The sequence below is a fragment of the Lissotriton helveticus genome, chromosome 7 (genome assembly GCF_964261635.1).
Source record: "Lissotriton helveticus chromosome 7, aLisHel1.1, whole genome shotgun sequence".
NCBI lineage: Eukaryota > Metazoa > Chordata > Amphibia > Caudata > Salamandridae > Lissotriton > Lissotriton helveticus.
The window spans coordinates 1,598,311,414-1,598,333,354 of record NC_136068.1 but is presented as its reverse complement, the minus strand read 5'-3'; the positions used below and the strand labels follow the sequence as shown (position 1 = coordinate 1,598,333,354).

Here is a 21,941-nt window from a genome sequence, read left to right as displayed (position 1 = left end):
GTTCGTCAGCTGACAACAGCGCTTCAGCAACGATGACGCCGCTGCTTGCACAGTGACCTGCCAGCACCACGATGAGCACCGCAACCCTGGTCTCACAGATATCGCCATCTGACGCCGCCACGAGCCGCTGCTCGCACTGCGACCTGAAGGCACTGCCGATGCCAGCGCTCCTGACTTCAACAGAGAGGAGTTCGAACTGCAACACGTGTGGCTTCGCGGGCCTCACGACTCCTGCACTGACCTCTGGACCCGATGCCTGCGGAAGCCGTGCTTTCGGAAGTTCAACGAGAGGTTGCCGACGCCCTGCATCTCTAAAGGTACTGTTTGCGGGTCTTTCCAGCACCTTAACTGACCTGCAACACCACAGTCAGCCAGAACTGTTTAGATTTGTTTGTTCACGACGCCGTGATAGCCCCAGAGGGAGCTATCGACTTCAAGGATCTGTTTTTCAAGGTAATTGAAGATTTCTAAGTATTGTACTGTGGATTTTTATCATTTTTGGTCTTGTCTTGAGTATATAAAAATATTGGATATTTTTCTATACTGGCGTGGTGTCCTTTTGTAGTGCTTACACTGTATTACTGTTGGTTATGTGCAAATGCTTTACACACTGCCTCCAAGATCAGCCTGACTGCTCGTGCCAAGCAACCAAGGGATCAAGCAGGGGTTATTTCGGGAGTGTAACTCCCTTATCCTGACTAGGAAGAAGGGTCCCAACTTGGACACATGTGCAAGCCCTTGCAAACTAGAGACCCCCATTTCTAACTCCAACCCGGAAGAACCACCACTGAAGCCCAGATGTGCTATTGACTTCAGGACCAGAAAAAAAGTCCCAGACGACCTTTGTGCTAGGTTATAGATTTTAGTTTAAGATTGAACCTCATGGCCATTGTTAGCCTAAGGTGAAAAGTTTGGCTGCATGTGGGCATATCTAGACATAGTCTGGTCTCAAAACACTTCAAATTATTTTTAGAGCTTAGTTCGAAGCCAAAACCACAGTTCTGTTAGTTTCAGTAAGCACGGATTGCACTTTGGTTTCAAGTCCTGCAATGAGACCTATGCCCTCACCGATTTTTCAACCTCGTAAGAGAAACGATCTGTCACAAACTCCCATCCTCCACACCTCCATCACCACATCCACCCACCCAGGCGCCTAGAAACACACAGAAGTCAGAACCGTCCTCAAGAAAACCTCTACAGACTCCAACGAGCTCCAGAATTACCGCTCCACCTCACTGCTCTCGCTTCCTGCCAAAGTCCTGGAAGAAACCATCAACCTCCCGCTCACTGAACAACCGGAGAGAAACAACTTGTTTCCTTCCCAGTTAGGTTTCAGGGTCAAGCACAGCCCTGAGACAGCCCTGATCACTGCAACAGACAACATCCGCTCACTTCTCAACAGAGAAGCCGCCCTGACCTTGCTCAACCTCTCTGCAGTCTACAACACAGTCTCCTACCACACTCTCATTGATCGACTGCGTCAGATCAGAATCACAGACGACGCACTCAGATGGATCACATCCTTTCTCACAGGGCACACCCAATGAATCCATCTCCTTCCCACCATCTGCAGCGCCCCCTAATGCTCATCCCTCAGTCCAACCCTCTTTAACATCTACATGACACCACTTGCAGATATCGTCAGTACCCACGACATCAACATCTCCTAAGCAACAGACACTCCCAATGCGGATTGTTCTTAGCCGCACCTTTCTTAAGCGCCAGGATGCCCGCAGGGTTACAGTGCGCTCTACAAATGGCATACATAAATAAATAAATAAATAAATAAATATGAAGGCATCCCTATCAGTCCTTTACTGGACACGCTCACGGTCAAGCTCACTGTGGTTGAAATGGACAATAACATCTCTTTAGTGATTTGGCATAGCTTTCTTCTTTAGTGAGTTGAGGCTAGTTTCGATTAAAATGTTGAGGTGTGGATTCTCCTATTCAATTTTTCTTTGCCTGCCTGTTTTCGGCAGTCTCATATACTGTTATGATCATGATCTGGAGTAAGGTGGATTTCAAAATGGCGTCATCCACTTGTTGTGGCAAGTATGGCCATGCTCTAGAAAGTTAGATCATTCACGCAGCTTCAGTGGGGTTAAATTAGTTTCATCACCCGAGTCCATTAAGGTGCAGTATCTGCTGATGTCCTTAAGAACAGCTCTTCCAGGGAACTGCTGATATGGTTTTCCCTTTCCAGTTGCACATTCAATCTTTGAACATGTACCAATGCATGTGACTCTTCAATTTTATGTGGCATCTTAGTCCGTTTTCTTTAAGCTACTATTTGGCATCTGATTTTCAAGTATATAGGATGAACAAATTGCTTACCTTCAGTAATGCTCTTTCTGGTAGAGAGTCTATCAAGCTGCTGATTCCTCAGCTTTTGAATATTCCTCTATCTAGCTGTAGGTTCCTCAGCTTTTGACTATTCCCCAGGCGTCAGACTGGATCCGGGAAACTTTTTTTCATAGTACACTTGTGCGCCAGAAGATGGCATTGAGTGGCTCTGCCCGGATACTGTTCCACTCCGAAAATGAAGAGCGTGACCCATAAATGCACCACTCACGCATCTGTTGCTTTAGAGACTGTCTGAGCCGCCAGACGTAACGCATCAAAAACAAATTGTTAGACCTGTGTCCATATTCCTAGACTTGGGATCGATTAAAGGGTAGAGTCCAATCACAGAACATGGCTGATGGAAATCTCACTGAGGTGCCTGTGGTTAGAGTGTCTAGTAGAACAAGTTACTTACCTTTGATAATGCTTTTTCTGGTAGACTTCTAGCCGCAGGAGCCTCAACTTTTGAATAGATACCAAAGCAGCACCTATGGAGGCGGGTCTTGAATCAATGTGACTCAAACTAGGAACTCTTACATGACCGAGCAGGCAAAGTACCCCCTCAGCGAACCTGGCTATCCAGACAATATTGCTTTTCTGAACATATGGAGAGACACCCAAGCAGCTGCCTGGCATATTTCTAGGACAAGGACTCCACATTTTAAAACAGTGGTAGCAGCTTTGGCCCCAGAAGAATGAGCCCACAGGTCTTCTAAAGGCTGCTTCTTAGTCAGTGCAAGGTAAATCTTAATATTGAGCACAATCCTGCAGGAGAGGGTATGCTTCTTCACAACTTTGCCTTTTTTCACTCCAGCGAACCCCACATGGAGCGGATTGCTGACCCAGTGTTCTTTGGTATGATCCATGTAGAAACTCAGAGCTCTCGTTGGGACCAAGCGGTGGAGTCTCTCCTCCTCCTCAGAGTGGTGAGGCAGAGCATAGAACGCTAGCAGGGTAATGGCTTGACCGACGTGGAACAGCCTCACAGCCTTCGGTAAAAGGAATGCCCCAGTCTGCAGAACCAGCTAGTCGAGGAAGAAGGTAGTGTACAGTGGATTAACATATAGAGCCTGAAGCTCACTCACATGCTGTGCTAAAGTAACGGCAATGAGGAACACTTGATATCAAGGAGCTGTAAGGAACAGCTATGGAGTTGCTCAAATGAAGTGCACATCAGTATAGCAAGGACGCAGTTGAGGTCCCACTGTGGCATCACAAAAAGAGAAGGAGAAACATATGCTGAATCACTTCCAAAAATTGCATCACAACGGGTGGCTAAAAAAATTAGGGCAGATCAGGCAACTGTAAGAATGCCGAAAGATGACCCTTAACCATGTATGAAGAAAGACCTTACCGGGCACGAGATAAAAAAACAACAAGATGTCAGACAGCTTGGCATGGAGGGGATCAATATAGCGTTTGCCGCCCGAAACCACAAACTTGTCCCAACAGCAAGTGTATACAGTCTTCGTCGAGGGATGCCTGGCTGCCAAGATTATATCAACGACCTTCGGAAGAAGGTCGAAGATGTTCCGCTGTCGCTGCTCAACCTCCATGCATAAAGGTGGAGAGTATGAAGGCCTGAGTGGAGACCCTGACCCTACTGCTGCAACAGCAGATCCTCTGGATGGGGCTGGGGGGAGGTGGGATAGCCTGATAGGAGGGCAGATACTCAAGTCCAGGAATTCTGGAAACCATACACTCTGTGCCCATTCCAGAGCCAATACGATGACTTGATCCCAGCCATTCCTGATCTTCTTGAGTACTCGGGGAAAAGTGGTATCAACAGATAGGCATACAGGGGTCAAGAGTTCCACTGAAGGCGGAACGAGCAGGACACGCCTTGGAAAGCATATCCTTTGCAAACAATTTGTAGGACCCACTTGTCCAATATGATCTCTTGCAAACCCAGATAGAAACAGTGGATTCTGCCTCCCCCACGGTGGCTGTGGTCATGTGAGAGCACACTAAAGAGGTTTGGCTGGTGCACTAAGCAGCAAGCCGACCTTGGCCGTGGGGGCAGAGCGGTGTTAACTTCAGTTGCAAAACTGCTTGTTTCCTTGCTGAAGCGGGACGGACTGGCAGTAAGGGATGCTGGGCAAAGAGGCCCAGAAAATAAGAAGCCCTTCTCCCGATTTTAGGTAACAAGGGTTCTGTGCAAGTCAGGCCAGCATTACTATATTTGCAGATGCTTACAAATGTATGGGAAATCTTTAACATTGCTAACCTCCTATCTGCAGCTGTTAGAATCATAAGAAGAATAAGTTAAGCTCAGGTTATGTATGTTTTAGCTCATTGTTGTGTCCAGATGTAATTTACCCTAACTGCATTTTCCTGTTATTTTTTTGCATGTAAATATCCGTATAATTTTGAACAAATTTCTTTTTTTAATATGTAAAATTGTGGTTTTATATTTCTTTTTGACATTATATGTCTTTTTAGTATGCTTTTATGGTTTGCACATAAACCGAATAAAGTAAATTTGACTGACTGACTGACTGACTGAAGAAGCCCTACTCTTTTTCAAGCGTTCAAGGGCAGTCGTCTTGGTCCCTAAACATGTGTCCCATCGAATGGCCTATCCATCAGGGAAGTCTGGACATCACCAGAGAACCCAGTTCATCACAGTCACCCATGGCGACAAATGGCAACGCTTGTGCCTATAGCTCGCTTAACGTAATCAGTGGGATCAAAGCAACAACAAATTGTGTCAGCATCAGAGGAGACGGTCCTGACGAGCCTACTCTGCTTAATACAAGGGAAATCAGAGAGGTGCTTAAGACATCCAGTTCTCCCTAGCGATTTCAGAGATAACCTTCTGAAATATTGAGAAGAGGCTCAGACATCACAACATCCTATCAATTTGTACCTTTAAAGCAGCTGAAAGAAAATTACAAAGTTGACACGATTCCCCCTCCTGCCGGAGCTTATACATGTACATAAGTAAACATGAATCTACTTCAAGACAATCTTAAATTGAATGCGAAAGTGAAGGGCAAAGGTTTTCAGGTGCACTATTGAGGACTTGTGCCACCGAGTCGCAAAGTTAATGAGTGTAACAGCCCAGCAAACAGGTGGTGTGGACTGATTACATGGGCTAACTGGCTGATGAGAACAGGCATTTTCCTAATGTCTCCACTCACTTTGATTCCCTTTCAGGGGTAGTGGTAGGAACATTTTGGGGGTAGGTTTAGCTGGTGGAAGCTTGCACCATGAGGCTCTCTGGAAAAGGGTGCTGTAAAAAGAAAAAAGAAAAAAAAAAAGTCAGGTTGCCTGGAGCAGGGCGATGGCACCTAACGATTTGTCTGTTAACTGGAGGTCCAGTAAAAGGCTAGACTCAGACCCCTAGGTGGGTATCTGTAAGGACCTCATTGAAAGAGAGGAGGGGCTCCGAAGTAGCAAGGGCTAGTTTTAAGACCTCAGTCAATATGTTTGTTCTCATCTCCACAGCGTATTGTAATTGCATTTATATAGCGCTTACTACTATCTGAGAAGGCGTCGAATCGCTTTTTCGGCGAGTAGCACGCTACTTTGGGACCCATAAAGGATTAGTGTTGATATAGTATAGTGAAATATGAAAGTAATTAAGGTGGTGGATAGGTTATTCAGTTATTTGGATTTGGAAGGATAGCGGAAGAATAGAAGAGGAAAAAAGGTTTGCATTTATATAGCGCTTGTTATCCTGATGGGGTGTTGAAGCGCCTTTTTTTTATGGGCATTAGCACGCTACTCCGGAAACCCATAAAGGATTAGTGGTGAATTAGTATGGTAAATTATTAAAGTAATCGTAGTGGTGAGTATTAGTCAGTTATTTGGAGTGAGTAGGATAGCGGAGGGATAGAAGGGGGAGAAAGGTTTGCATTCATATAGTGCTTGTTACCCCTGAAGGGGCATCTAAGCGCTTTTCTGGCGAGTAGCACCCTACTCCGGAACCCATAAAAGGATTAGTGTTGAACATTTGTATAGTGAAATATTAAGTCATTTTAGTGGTGGATGTTATTCACTTACTTGGATAGAGAAGGGTAGGGGCAGGATAGAAGAGGAAAAGAAGTTTGTATTTATATAGCGCTTGCTACACCTGATGGGGTTTGAAGCACTTTTTTGGGTGACTAGCACGCTACACTGGAACCCATAGGAATTAGTGTTAAATTAGTATAGTGAAATATTAAAATAATTTGAGTGGTGGATATGTTAGTCTGTTATTTGGATTGAGCAGGGTTGGGGAGGGGTAGAAAAGGGAAAAGGTCTGCATTTATATAGCGCTTGTAACCCTGATGGGGTGTTGAAGCGCTTTATTGGCGAGTAGCATGCTACTCCGGAACCCATAAAGGATTAGTGTTGAAAATTAGTATAGTGCAGTAGCGGCCCGTGGTGGGAGTGCTGCCGGGCACGGACGTAAGGTGGGGGAGGGGCAGGGTGGGGTGTTGTAAACCATGGATTACAGCAGATTAGAGGTAAGTAAACATACAAATAAATAAAACGAATTTCGTTGTGCGCGCTGCCTCGCCCACTGCGATGCAGCGCGCGCTACGAAATTCTATTTATTTATTTATTTATATGTTTACTTGCCTCTAATCGGCCGTAATCTGTAGTTTACTACCCCTCCTCCTCCCACCCCCCCAACTCTGCCCCTCCCCTGTCCCACGTCAGCACCCGGCAGCACTCCCACCACAGGCCGCTACTGGTATAGTGAAATATGAAAGTAGTTGAGTGGTGGATGTGTTATTCAGTTGGATAGAGAAAGGTATCGGAGGGATAGAAGAGGGCAAAAGGTTTGCATTTATATAATGCTTGCTTACCTCTGGTGAGGTGTTGGAGCACTTTTTTGGCTAGTAGCACGCTACTCTGGGACCCTAAAGGATTAGTGGTGAATTAGTATAGTGGATTTTGAAATTTGAGAAGTGAACATGTTAGTCTGTCATTTTCATTGAAAATGATATTGGAGGGATAGGAGAGTGAAGGATTTTGATTTTATATTTTTCGGAAGTCCTAGCAGTAGGAGGAGGCTTTTTGATGAGTAAAAAGGGGTTGTGTAGGGGAAGAGTTTAGAAATGTTTGTTTTTGAGGATCGGTATAGTAAAAAAGGTGTCAGATGATGCAAGGAGGGGTAGAATTTGGGGAGAGTCTAGAAAGGGTTACTTTGGGAGTCATAGTAGTGGTATGGGGTTTGGGATAAATGAGAGTGGGTGTAGAGGATATACTGATAGATGTATAGGGTGGGAAATAGGGTAGAGCATTGGAAAGAGTAGAAGAAAGAAGTTACAGAGGAGTCAGAAAGTTGGATTAGAAGATATATTGAGAGAAGTATAGGGTGAGAAATAGGGTAGTGCATTGGGTATGCTGAATTAGAAGAAAGAGATGCATATATAGATCCATAATCACATTGAAAGTATATAGTTGCATAAAGGAGGTAGGTATATGTAGATTAAAGATATTGATAAAGGTACAGGATGAGAAATAGGGTAGTGCATTGGATATGCTTTTCAGGGTAGTGCATTGGATATGCTTTTTCAGGAGAAAAGTAACAGACACACAGATCCAAGTACATGGAAGGTACAAAGATGTACAATGGAAGAAGTACATGTAGACCAAAGATGCACCAGATAAACTCCGGTTTTCTAGTGTTTTTGTACTTTAATATATATATATTTCTTTTTTTAACAATTATTGTACATGTTTATACAAAGCGATACACAAAGATAGGTACATATCTATAGTAAAAATAAATGATTATATACAGAGGGATATGCTGTAAATTTCTGTTTGCGTATGGTGCTTATGTGGGGAAGAGCCTATTCTTAAGCAGTTTCCTGAAGATAAGGTGGCTGGGGTGTAAAGAGTTCCATAGTTTGGCTGCTTGAACAGAGAAGGATGTGCCACCCATGTTTTTTCTTGTATCTTGGGATTTTGAAGCGAGGTGCCATTTTAGAGCGGAAATTCCTTTGTTGAATGTGTTTGGTGATTTTATTCCTGTTGAAGAGCGGTCCCATTCCATGCATTGCTTCGTGGGTGATACAAAGCAGCTTGAACGTGGATCTTCTGGCAACCGGTAACCAATGCAGGGCTTTCAAGGCAGGTGAGATGTGGTTTCACAGTTTGTTATGCAAGAGTAGTCTGGCAGCTGTTTTCTGAATCCATTGTAGTCTTTCCATTGTCGTTAAAGGTGATCCATGGTAGGGGCTATTGGCGTAATCGAGTTTGGACAGAACATGGGAGATGGTAGCTTGGACCTTGTGTGAAAATCCCAAATGAGGGAAAATTTGTCGCAGCATTTTTATAGTGACAAAGCTTGATCTTGCTAGTTTGTCCACTTGGGCATTCATCGACAGCGTGAAGTCCATGGTCGTTCCGAGGTTTCTTACTTTCTCCGATACTTTAGGTGGTGATCACAGTTCATCAGGCCAGGCAACAAGCAGGTCGTAATATTTCCAATCAGCACACGTCAGTATTTCCATTTTGGAAGCATTCAATTTGAGGTGGCTACAAGTCATCCACTGATCTACGGCTCTGAGACAACTGAAAATTGGGGAGTATCCAAGGTCTTTGGGGCATTCCAGTTGAAGGAGTATTTGTGTGTTATCTGCATAGTTATAGCACGTGAGGTGAAATTGATTATTCAGTACCGGTAATGACTTCATGTAGATGTTAAAAAGCATGGGCGAGATGATAGAGCCTTGAGGGAACCCTGCTTTCGAAGGTAGGACGCAATCCAGTCTAGAGCAGTCCCCTCTATGCCGGCTTCATAGAGTCTTTGTTTCAGAGTGTCATGGTCAACTGTGTCAAAGGCAGCCGAGAGGAGCTTGAGTCTTCAGATGCCCTACACATAACCGTAGAGTATGAGGCAGATTATTCCATGGCTGGGCTGGGAGGAAAGAAAAAAGCTGTCCCTGGGGAGGTATCTAGCCCATTAGCCTTCTGCTAAGTCCTCATACCAAGAGTCCTCGACACAGGGCTGAGCGAATTCATCACCTTGTCATAGTAGGTGCAGAAGAGTGTATACAGTCAATGTTGCCTGCCATGTGGAGGTTCAAGCGCAGGAACTGATGGCTTGTTTGGAGTTGGGTGTGTGACCGGTTTGAACCGCCTCTTTCGGATGTGAGGTCGGAATCAGCATTCATATTCTTGAACCGGACGTTGGTTTGGATGTAGGCGGTGGCGTCAGAACTAGAGCTAAGGGAAAAAGTGGCTCTGTGGGTCCAGCTGGCAACGACAGAGAACCCAGCGGCGGTAGTCCACATGCAAGGCTTCTTAGTCTGCGGGGCCTGAAGGCACGCCAGAGGGAATTGGTACATATCATATGAGCCAGAGCATAGCTGCGCAGAACACTTTGATGAGGTACGGCTTGGCTAAAGTCCCCAGGAACCAGTTGCGGAATTGACCCTGAAGTCGGTTGACTTTGAGAGCAGCAGTGACGGTTGGGTATTGCCCACGAGCTTCATTGGGGGAGGAGGAATGGCACGAAGGAGCACAACTTCACTTCAACTTCTTGTGCTAACTGGAGGATTTAGAGCATGATGAAGTCTGGCCTCTAGAGTGGGCCTGTCAACTTTGAGAACGGGATCTGTATTGAGCCTAGGATTTGGAGTTGTCCCCAAACTGTGTCTTTTTGCACTTGGCAACAAAGTTTCACCTAGTGCTCCCTGGCGGCCTACCGGTTTGTAGGTATCCACCTTGGCAGATCTTGGAGTCGTGGCCCGACCCCAGGCATCACAGGCATACCTGGTGGGGATCTTTAACAGACACCTGCTTGCAACAATCCTTACAGGGTTTAAAACCAGTTGTCCTGGGGAGGGGAAGGGGGGAGGGGGGAACTTCCCTTGGACAATAAAGTTTTTGCAGAAAAATCGAGGTAAGTGTCTCTGAGAGATGAGATGAGAAGAAGCTCTGGATCCATGTCTGGTGGCCTGTAGGAAAGGAACCAGCGTCAGCATGGAGGAGTGACACCTTCATGGGCCCACATTTCATTTCTAGAGTGCAATGGCGTCAGTGCAGAGTTACATGGTTTCACCTTTTGGCAAGCAGAAGTACTATGAGTTTCCGGATCCAGGCTGACTCCTGGGGCATATTCAAATGGTGAGGAATCTGCAGCAAGCGTACTATCAGAAGTTCTTTAATATCCATTCTGGTGCTTGTGTGTTGTTTCACAGGCTGGTATAATGCGTTCTGTAGAGGTTAGGAACCTCCTGCTATGTTCTGGTAACATTGTGTTCTTTATAATTCTTTGGTGTGAAGATTTCAGGGACAGTCAGGCAATGCTTATAATGATTCTCAGTTACAGACCCTTCCCAATTTCCACATTAATGGTACCTTTTTGGCACACCTCTGCAGCCACTAGGTGAATGATTTCACAGTCCGTGCAAACTTTTGTGGAAACAGCAGTTGGATCTAATAATTTCGGATTACTATATAATTTGTTTTATGCAAGGGATACAAGTATATAGGCCCAAGGCTTGAAACTGTTTATTTGTTCATATTTCTATCTTTTCCTTCTTAAAAGTCAACACGTTAGGACAGCTTTGAACATTTTCCTGGATTAAGGAAAATTGCAAAAATAGGCAGTACAGCTTGTCATAAGGGTAAAGTAACTGCATTGTACCTCTAAGGCTACAGGTTGACCTTCCTATTCCAAAAGGCACAACCTGGGCATCCAAATCTTAGTCATCACTCCGCTCTCCAGAGACAGGGTCCTTGGCTACGTGGCTGAGTACAATTCAATATTTGGATTAGATTTTCCAACATCACAGTAACCCTGCCCTGTCTCGGATTGGGGGATTCATAATGCTTTTCCCTCTGTGATGAGGCCCTCTGTTTCTTTGTCAAGCTCCCTAGTTCTGTTCTGAAAGCGGCCTGGACAACAGCAAAGACAGTGGACTGAGGAGGAAATCTCTCTGCCTGCACATCCACCGTCATCAGCTAGAATAACAAGGAGGAACAAAAACACAGGCATCAGATACTTAGGAGGCTAAACCTACTGTGTAGAGCGGAGATCCATTATAGGGACTGTCTGAACGTCGCGCTCAGCTAACAGGGTAGCATTTGCAGATGCTGAAGGCAATGGTGCAGGCTGCCTTATCCTGTTCCAAGCATGTGACAGTACATATGAACTAGCTCTTCTCATGGAAGGAGACAGTCCGAAAGACGATGAGCTCCTTCCCCCACTACCAAAATGTATCTTTAGGTTGAGTGGTGTCTCAATGTCGACACGTTTTGATGTTGAGCTATGGTAATGCTTTGATGTGGAAGCAGGAGTGCAGTTGACCACAAGAGGTTGATGCTCATCTCTTGAAGTGGCAGAAAGCCTGTTATAGGAGGGGAAAAGGGTGGAAACAAAACCCCTTCCCTTACAAGCCGATGTTCTGGCAGTCAGTGGTGATTCTGTACCAATCTCCACTTCTTATCCCTGCGGTGGACACATTCCTTGTCCCTCAACCTCCTGTAAGACATCTTCGCAATGTCACACTACTTAATGAAATGAGAGTCCAGAAGACAGACCAGACAGACAATATGCTTGTTATTTATAGTAATCTTTCCAGGACTAGTGAAAGTCAGCATTACGGCTTTCGGCAGTAGGGAGATGAATGCCCATGAGGAAAAAAAGGGTTTAGAAAAAGTTATAAATAACGACAATGCTGAAAGGCGTGAAGTGAAAAATCGATTCCTCCTCCTTACAAAAGGACCCCTGTAATCAACTGTTTGTACCGTGTAGTATTGCAGATTCATACGCTCTGCATATGCCTGCCGTCCAGTGCTTAATTTGTAAAAAAAGAAGTGCAGGTGCTGAAAATGTTGTCAAGGAAGCCACAGCTCACTTCTTCCTCCGGTGAGCCCCACTTTGAACACGGTCACTGCCTCATTCTCTATCTTCTAACCTTGATCTGTTGTATTTCCCCTAAGACTTTGCTCTAAGAGTCTATCCTCTCACCTCTCTAATTGTTTTCTATTATCTTGTCACACCTGGTGTGTTACCTTATTCCCTGTATTTCTGATTTGCCCTCTATTCATTCTAGCCCTGCCCTTTTTCCTCTTCACTTTTATCCATGCTCTGCTCTCTCTCCCCTCGATCTTGGCTCTTTACTATCACTCTTCTAGCAGTGATTAGCTGTGTCTCTGTTTTATCATTTGTCTGCTTTTTTTCCTCTGTCCTGTCCTCTACATCCTTTCATTCTATGTCCTCTCTTCTTAATGCTCTCTTCTTCACATCATAGCTGCTTTCTCTTTGTATCTGATTTGCCCGCTTTTTCTTCTACTTAGCTCTGTCGTATCTCTCTCCCCTCTCCTGTTGTTTCTTTCTCCTCTTTACTCCTGCTCTCTCTCTCATCTATAACACTGCTGCTGCCTGTGACCCCTATCGTCAGCCTGTACATGTCCCTGCTATTTTGAACTCTGCATTTCCCTGGTGTCATTCCTAAAGAAGTGGAAGATGGCGTGTTTTACTTTCCTACCTACACTGGTGTAAAAACAAAATGTACACCAAATGAAAATGCTTTTTTTGCATATATTAATCAGTGCGGTATGACTGGGTTTATTGCGGAACAGACGGCTGCTCGAGCACAGCAGGTGATGTCACTGCTGGTGCTGCCTGTAATTAGTAGGTCCAGGGATGGTGACGGCATCAGCATCCACTACTCAGCTTGCTGTGACCCCGTCTGCTATAGCACAGGAATTGTCCACAGCCATAATGCTGCCAATGCCGGTAAGTACTGCTGTGGTGCCTACTGGACACACGCACGCTCAGCAATTACCATGCTGCGGTGCAGCGCACAGATTCTACAGGTGATGCCATGGCGCACAAAAGTTGTGTTGGTCCACAGCCGCATCGAGCACGTTGAGGATAGCAGCAATGCAGGGCTGCAGGATATGATACGCAGCAAGTGGAAAGTCCACATTTTCTTTTGTTTATTCTTCCTCAAGAGCCCTCACTCTCAAGTTCCAAATGCGCTCTCGCACCGTCCTTGCCTCAACTCCGTCATGAGCCAGCACCCAGCTACAATTATCCAATGGGAGGCTTAGGCTCAGGCAGTGGCAGGGTGAGCAGACTCTGGGAATAGAAAGCAAGCCATAGTTTGTCGATGACTTCTCGGATTTGTGATCAGCGTGATGACATCATCGCTAACGTGGTGATACACAATCATGCCTGCCTGGACAGGCATATGCTGGCCTGTCTATGAACATGTACCAGCCAGTCATCATGCAATGTATGTTATTCTTTTTATTTTGAATTTGAACAATTAACATTGAGACCACCACCTGCAGGGTCAGAAATTGTAGCCCAGGCCCTGTGAAAGAAGGGCCGGTGCTGAGCACCTGAAAGCACTTGCTCAAATAACGCACTGCTGCCATCTAGTGTTAGCTGTGGATGTTTGCAACTTGTTTTTCTTCGAAGTAGTCTTTCAAGTCACGAGGGAAGTCTCCTATCCTACCTTAGTTGCCAATGCACATGGGCACCGGATTCACTGTTCGATTGTTTTTGCACAGTGAGTGGAGCTGGAGCAGGAGATAGGACACTTTGGTGAACATGCAAGAAGTCATATACAAAGAACTAACATGTAAATAAAGGAGTGTATATCTGCAGCAACCACTGGCTTCCAGGGAGGTAGGTGTGCGCGTATTAATCTATAAGCACTGCACACTACTAACAGATGCTTACAGGGTAAATAACGTTCATGCTCAGCATTAACTGTGAAGCAGTACACCCCAAAGCGGTGGCTAACCTGTGGATGGTGCAGATGAATGAAACAAAATTCTTAAAACAGTCTGGCTAACTTTACCTTGTTGGCACGCTAAGACATTAACACAGTAATGCTTGATAAATATGTGTGAAGTAGGTCATTTGGTTGTCGTACAAATGTCAGCTATGCAAATACTCCCAATAGTGGCTGGCTCCTTTTTTTTACGTGTGGAATGAGGCCTATGCTGAGCAGATTAAGTTATTCCATCCTTGATGTTGCAGGTCTGGGTTCATTTGACAATCCATCTGACTATTTATTTATTTATTTAAGGGTTTATATAGCGCCGCAATCGACTCCAAGGAGTATCTCTGCACTTTTGTGGAGACATATCAACTATGCAGCGGAGGCTGTGTTTGTTTTAAATTAAAAGCAGAACAAAGTGGTTTTAAGTAATTTCCTAAAAACTAGATGATTTGAGCATTCTCTTAGAAAAAGGGGAAGTTCGTTCCAGTATTTTGGTCCGAGGTATGATAGAGATTTCCCTCCTAATCTCGCCCTCCTGATTCTAGGGACCATCAGTAGATGTTTAGTGCTGGAACGCAAAGACCTCGGCGGGTGATAGAGAATGAATTTTTCTGACAGATAGCTGGGACCAAGATTGAATAGTGCTTTGTGGATGGTACAGCAAATCTTAAATTGTATCCGTTGGCGTACTGGCAGCCAATGGAGTTTTAAGAGAAGAGGACAGGAGGCAGATCTTGGCGGCATATTCAAAACCAGTCGCGCAGCTGTATTCTGAACCACCTGTAGTTTAATAATTGACGCTTCATTAGCAGAAAGCAACAAACCATTACAATAGTCTAGGCGACTCAGTATAAGAGCCTGAGTCAGAGTCTTTCTTACAGAGTCTGGAAGTAAAGGGAAGACTCGCCGAAGTAGGTCCAAAGTATGGAAGCATGTACTAACTGTCTGGCCAACATGTTCTTTGAAAGTAAGTGCATGGTCTAACCAGACTCCCAAGTTTTTGACAGACATTTTGGTAATAGGAGGCTTTCCAAGATTAATGGGTCACCAATTGGGGGACCATAATATGGGGGCTTCCCCAAAAAGTAGGAGCTCTGTCTTCCCGACATTTCCCTGAAGAAAGTTATTCCTCATCCATTGTGAAATGGCATTCATGCCCAAAGAGAAGGTCTCCTGAATGGTAGGAGTTAGTTCATCGAAGCGAAAGAGTAGCTACGTATCGTCGGCATATGATATCGGAATAAATCCACACTGCATGTCCTTTGTGAGGCTGAGCAAAAGTGACAAAAAGTTGTTGAGTTTTGCAAAAGGGTTTGGTCCCATCCCAGCATGGCAAATAGTGTGAAGGTTCCTTTCTGCTACCAAGTCAGGAAAATGATAGGGAGCTCTATGTTCTGGTTGTGAGGAAAAGGGACACCACTTTTGGAAGAAACCTAGGGTTGAACCTAAGGACAACCCGTTTGTTATGAACCTGGAAGAAAGACTCCTCCAAAGTGAGGGCCTGCCGTTCACAAAAGAATCTCAAGGACGTAATAGCAACAAGGAAGGCGACCTTCTAGGAGAGGAACTGTAAAGAGCATCAGTGAAGTGGTTCAAAAGGAGGGCCGACGAGTCTCGTAAGAACAACATTAAGGTTCCAGGCCAGGGAGAGGGGAACAGCTCAGAGTCCTCCTTCCATGAAAGCTTTGATAACAGGTATTTTGAATAAAGAGGAGCTTTTCCTGTTCTACATGTAGGCTGTACTGGCGGCTAGGTTAAGATGTATGGCATGGAAATGTAGGCTAGGCACGAATTTTGCAAGTGAAGGAAGTAACAGATATTATCCTGAACTGCAGATTTGAGTTCCAGATGCTTGGAGATGCAGTAATGGACAAACCTTTTCCACTTGGCAGAGTAACAGTCTCGCATAGTGTGACTGCATTTTTCTTTCAGTGCGACTATGCATTCTTGCGGCAGATTGAGATAACCAAACTCTAGGACATCAGGAGCCAAGTTGCTAGATTGAGCTGGCTGGGGTTTGGGTGCCTTAATCTGCCTTGCTTCTTATTGAGAGCATCCGGCCTGTTTGGGAGCTTCTCGTGAGGAAGAACAGACATCTCGAAGAAAGCTGAGAATCAATGTGGTCTGACTCACTTTGAAAGCCAACAGGATGAAAGTGAGGGATGTTTGCCAAACCCATGCACATTGACAACTAAGGGCAGAGGCAGAGTTATTGTACCTCATGACTTGAAAGACTTCTTTGAAGAAAAACAATTTTCAAATCTCAGAGTCACATTACATGGCAGGAGTTTGCAGTCTCACTAAATAGGTAATTATTGATGGCTGAAAGAACTTTCTAGATCCAGACCTACCTTAGCAACGCCTACTAGCAGATTACCTATCATCTCACCATTCAGTATTTAGCACCAGAACAGCAATACCCAAGATCCTGAACAATGTTCACCATATGCCGAAGCCGCGCCTAAGCCAAGCCCGTCTGCGCCCGTCCGCGCCAGGATCGCGCCGAGCGCGGGTCATGCTGCTCCTGCACTCCCTGTCCTCAGGTACGACTCGCCTGCATTGCTTTCCTTGCGTTTTACTTCATTACGTCCTTCTTGCCATGTCTTTGCCTTCTCAGACGATCTCAGGGGCCCCTTCTCCTGTCAATCATGTGGTTGGTCATCCTCGTGTTCCGTCAGCCCTAATGTTACCCTTCCTTCTCAAACCCGTCATAATACTACCTTTTTCAGTAGTGGCCTTGTTAACGCTAGATCCCTAGCATGTCACGCACAAGACATCCACGACCTTATCGTATCAGCTGATCTTGATGCCCTATACATTACTGAATCATGGCTGCATGATGCCTCCAACCCTGATCTTGCAACTGCCCTTCCTCCTGATTTCACCATCATCAGGCAGGACAGACCTATTGGTCGGGGAGGCGGGCTGGCCATTATAATAAAGAATACTTTCAAGTGCCACACTTTCGATCTGGCCACCCTTAAGGACTGCGAGTCCCTCGGATTTGTTATTCAAATTAGTTCTTCCTCTGCTTTCTCCGGAGGACTTGTTTACCGCCCCCCCGGAAACGCCACTTCATTCTTGGATTCCCTGGATGAAACCCTGGCAGCCCTTCTTACTCATTACCCCTCCTTCACTCTCCTAGGGGATTTCAATCTTCATCTGGAATCCTGTACCGAGTCACACTCCCTCAATTTCCACCACTCCCTCGAGATTTTTGGTCTCTCCCAATTAGTCTCCCTTCCTACTCATCGAGCCGGGCACACCTTGGACGGCATTTGTACAAACTTGGCCTCTTTAGAAGTCTCTCCCCCTCTACCACAAATATGGTCAGATCACTGTCTTATCCCTTTCTCTGTCCAATTCAAAACTCTGCCTCTTCCCCCCATTAAACATTCCCATATCCCCTTCTCAGTTAACTGGAAAAAGGTAGCTGAGTGCATCAAACTCAACCCCCTACCGACTGTCCCTCCCCCTCCCATAACGGGTGATGTAGCAGTAGACTCCACAAATTTTCATCAGTGGATTGACAGAATGGTCGCTGCCAATTCTGTACCTTCCACTCAAAAACTAGCTCGCGGTAAGAAGAAGCCTAGTGCCCCCTGGTATACTCCAGCCCTCACTGACTGTCATCTTAAATGTAGACGTATGGAGAGAAATTGGAGAAAGACCTATGACCCTACTGCCAGAACCCTATACATTCTGCAGAGAAAACAATACCTTACTGGTATAAAAAGGGCAAAAACTGCCTTTTTTACTCATGAAATAGATTCAGCCAACCAGAAACAGCAAACGATCTTCAACATCGTAAAATCCTTCACTCATCCTAAGGCTTTGGCACGTGAAATTCCCTCCTCACAAATTCTCTGCGATCAAATCGCAGATTTCTTCGAGGAGAAAATTCAGAATATCCATAAGGACTTCCCCCCCCCACCCACTCCAACCTTAGAACTCGATTCATTCATGCCCCTACTTAACCAATTCACACCAGTCTCCCCACAGCAAACGCATAAAGCCATCTTGGCGTGTAAATCAGGCGCCCCCACGGACTCGTGCCCTCCAGTCATCCTTCATCATCTCGTCGAAGTTGTCAATCCTCTAATTAATGCTATTGTGAATCAATCTCTCCACTCCGGTACTGTACCCTCTGACTGGAAGAAGGCCATAGTCAAGCCCCTTATGAAAAAGCAAAATAAATCCCCCATCGACTTGACTAATATGCGCCCAATTTCCCTTCTTCCAGTACTAGGTAAAATCACCGAGCAATTGGTCCATGAGGAACTAAAACACTTTGTGGAAAATCGACATATTTTGCACCCACAGCAATCTGGCTTCCGCCCCGGCCACTCCACAGAAACCTCTCTGATTGAGTTATCTGACACCATCAAGTTCTTGCAAGATGAGGGCAGGCAGGCCGTCCTCATCTTGCTCGACCTTACCGCGGCCTTCGACACCATCTCTCATGCGATCCTTATCAGCAGGATGCGTGGGATTGGTGTCTCGGGTTCCGCGCTTGATTGGATAATTTCATTTCTGTCCAATCGCTCTCAAACGGTTTCCTTAGGCCCTTACTTCTCTGGTGAACGCCCCATCATCTCAGGTGTCCCTCAGGGCTCCATCTTAAGCCCTCTCTTTTTTAATGTATACATGGCCCCCCTCCTTACGTTGATTGAGTCACATGGGATTCTAGTGACATCCTATGCTGACGACACTCAACTCGTCGTCACTATTGACAAAAGAATCCCTGACGCTACCATCAGACTCCAAAATTGCCTCTCAGAAGTCTTTTCCTGGCTCAACTTGAATCACCTGAAATGCAACAGCGCCAAAACCGAAATAATACCTCTCGGTAAAGGCACACTCTTTTCCCCTAAAGAGTGGTGGCCCCAAAATTCAGAAGCACCACCTAGTGCGGTTGTGTCAGCCCGCAACCTGGGAGTTCAATTCGATGCTTCCCTCAGCTTCGATGAACATGTGCGCATCACCGCAGGACGCTGTTTCAGTTTAATCAGGCAATTAAAGAAATTCTTTAATTTCTTGCCCATCTCAGCCAGGAAATCAGTCGCGGTTGCACTTATCCTATCCCGGTTGGATTATTGCAACGGTCTCCTCGCAGGCATCAAGAAGTCCTCACTAAAAAAACTACAGACCGTTCAACATGCAGCCGCCAGACTCGTCCTGAAACTCCCCCGTAGGTCCTCGGCCACTGCAGCCCTCAACGCACTCCATTGGCTGCCCCTCCATAAGAGAATCTTGTTTAAGCTTTTAATTACTGTTTTTAAAGCTAACAAGTGCATGGGCCCAGCTTACCTGACTAAGCGCTTTCAGCATTATACTCCAACGCGCTGCTTGAGGTCATCAGGCGCTAATTTCATCTCTGAACCTCGTTTCAAATTAAAAACAAAAGGTGGAAAGACCTTTTCATTCCTTGCTGTTAGGGCATGGAATCGCCTTCCCCCTCATCTTAGGCATGCCCCCTCAGAAGGCCTTTTCAGGAAAGCCCTGAAGACGTGGATCTACTCTCAATCTGACTCCTCAGTTCTCGCAGCCATCTGATCCATGTTACCCTAGTAGATCTGCTGTGGGCGCAGCGCCAAGATGCTCCTCCCGGAGCGATAGTAGCGCTTTACAAAAAAACCATAAATATCAAATATCAAATATGCTAGTCAATGGCGACACCTACCTCTTCATTCTACTAGATTGGTCTATAACTTTATTTAGAATCATCAGTCCCCGAATCATATGTTTTGGAGGCCAGGTGAGTCCATCCATCAGTATACATGCAGATGATGCACAACTTTACATCACACCCTCTGCCACACCATTCCAGACTCACAAAACTTCCTGCAACTAAACCCCATTCAAAAAAAGAATTTGTTTTCTCCTACAAACACAGAAACAAACTCAACTTAAAATGTATTGAATATGCTAGAATATCCAGTTGTATATCAATGACATCACCGGGCTCTACACTTGAACCTTCACTAATGCTCACCACACACAAACAGCATTGCCAAATCGGTAAAATTTCAACTACTTCACCTCAAAACACGAATCCCTCCCAAGTCCTACTAAAAACCGTGCCATACACTCTAGTTCTTTCTCCCCTTAATACTAGTAAAGCTACAATGACTGTTCCTTATGAAAATGTGATCATATCATGCATATTCTGAAAGAACTACATTGAATTACCACCCCCACAAGAATCAAATACAAAAGAGAATGACAATTACAAAACCATACAACTAAATCACCATCTCCTGTAAGTAGCTAAACACCTCAGTATCTCAGAAGATCAAAGAGGTATGAGGAGCAGATCCTCATTATGCCTTGAAACACCTAGCGTAAAATCTTCTTTAGTGCAAACTAAAATCTTTACCTGCGAAGTAAGATCTTTTTGGAGTTCCCTCGCTATTCATCTATGAACTGCACCAACATTGTTGATATTAAGGAAACTATTGAAAACACTTTTTACATTGGAACAAACCACTTCACTAATTTAAACCCCTCATTTGTAACTGTTGAAATTTTCAAACGACAGCTGTTCCTGCTGATTTCGGTTACAGATTATAATTAACTGGGTGTTCAACCAACCTCAAATTCTCATAGAGGACTTTTATGACTTGCTGACTCATTAATGCTCTAATGCTTTATTATTACTTGTTCTGAATAGTTGATGTTCTCTGTACAACACACTAATGGGTCACAGTCAAGGCAGGTTATAAATTAAAAAGAAACAATAGTAAAATGAATAAAACTAATATATTCTCCATAATGTAAACACTTTAATGAGCCTGATGTTTAACTTGGACTGCACCAGCTTTTTTAATTGTTCAGATACTCTTTCATTTACTGTAGCTCCCCTCTGGAAAAGATGTGTCCGTTGCCAGGTAAACCATATCCTGCAGCTTCAGTGGAAGCCCATTAAAGATCATTTTCAAGCCTTATAAATATACAATTGAGTAGTCTGGGCAATGCAACAGCTTTACAGAGACAGTCCAGAAGAAGAAGTTTTACCTTTAATATATTCTGTAAACTGTAAGCTTCAGACATTTGACCCAAAGTCAGTGATCAGTTTGCCTCTGCCATATTTCCAAACATCTCCTGGTTGATGTCAAGCTGGTTAGCACGGCTGACACTTCCACATCAGTGTCCACCCCACTTGGTTAGAGATCCACTCACCATAGACCCAATATGTTCTTTGGTAATCTATCAACATACTAGACAAGAAAGGGGACTGGGTGATAGAATAAATGTAGTCACACTTGGTAAATTTGTGGGATTATTCCTAAACCTCTTGCATTAGACTTTGCTAAAACCTACATATATTTATACCTGCTTCCATGTGGGAAAAACATGTGGGGGTGGGAAACTGTGTGGGTGAGGGGAATTTAGTCAATACTTGCAGGTGCCATTTTTGAGCAAAGGTCTGTTCTTCAGTCTAATCAATCAGCGAGAACGGATAGCTATAAAAAGTGGTGTGCAGAGAGAGGAACTTTGCACTAAGATTACAAGAGTTGCAGGTATATTGTTCTGTTTCACTGTACCTGTGATCTCGATGTGTAATTTGCATCACTTTTCGCTTTACCAGACTTCTCTGGAAGGGATGTTATGTCATGAAGGTTTTTTAAAGCAAAGGTTTAATATTGTTAAATTATTGATAGAAAAAGTAAGATCTCAATGGATAGCAAAGTAGTTCTCAATATTGATAAAAAAAGTAAGATCTCAATGGATAGCAAAGTAGTTCTCAATGGAGAAGTACTGATGGCTGTTTCACCATTCTGGAGGTCTATTGATGCAGAGTTATTTTAGATGCACTTCTGAACATCTACTGTCTCTAGACACCAGTGGATGTGTGCCTGTATTTCTAAGTTTTTGTGGGGTCTCTTGAGAACGGTATGT

The 21,941-nt window shown here is 44.7% G+C and overlaps 1 protein-coding gene across 2 annotated transcripts in view; it reads right to left on the bottom strand.

The window, feature by feature from the left end:
* The window catches only part of LOC144770570 (oxysterols receptor LXR-beta-like), a 261,625-nt gene that overhangs the window by 25,130 nt on the left and 214,554 nt on the right, over nucleotides 1-21,941 (bottom strand). The gene's annotated exons all lie outside the window — the stretch shown is intronic.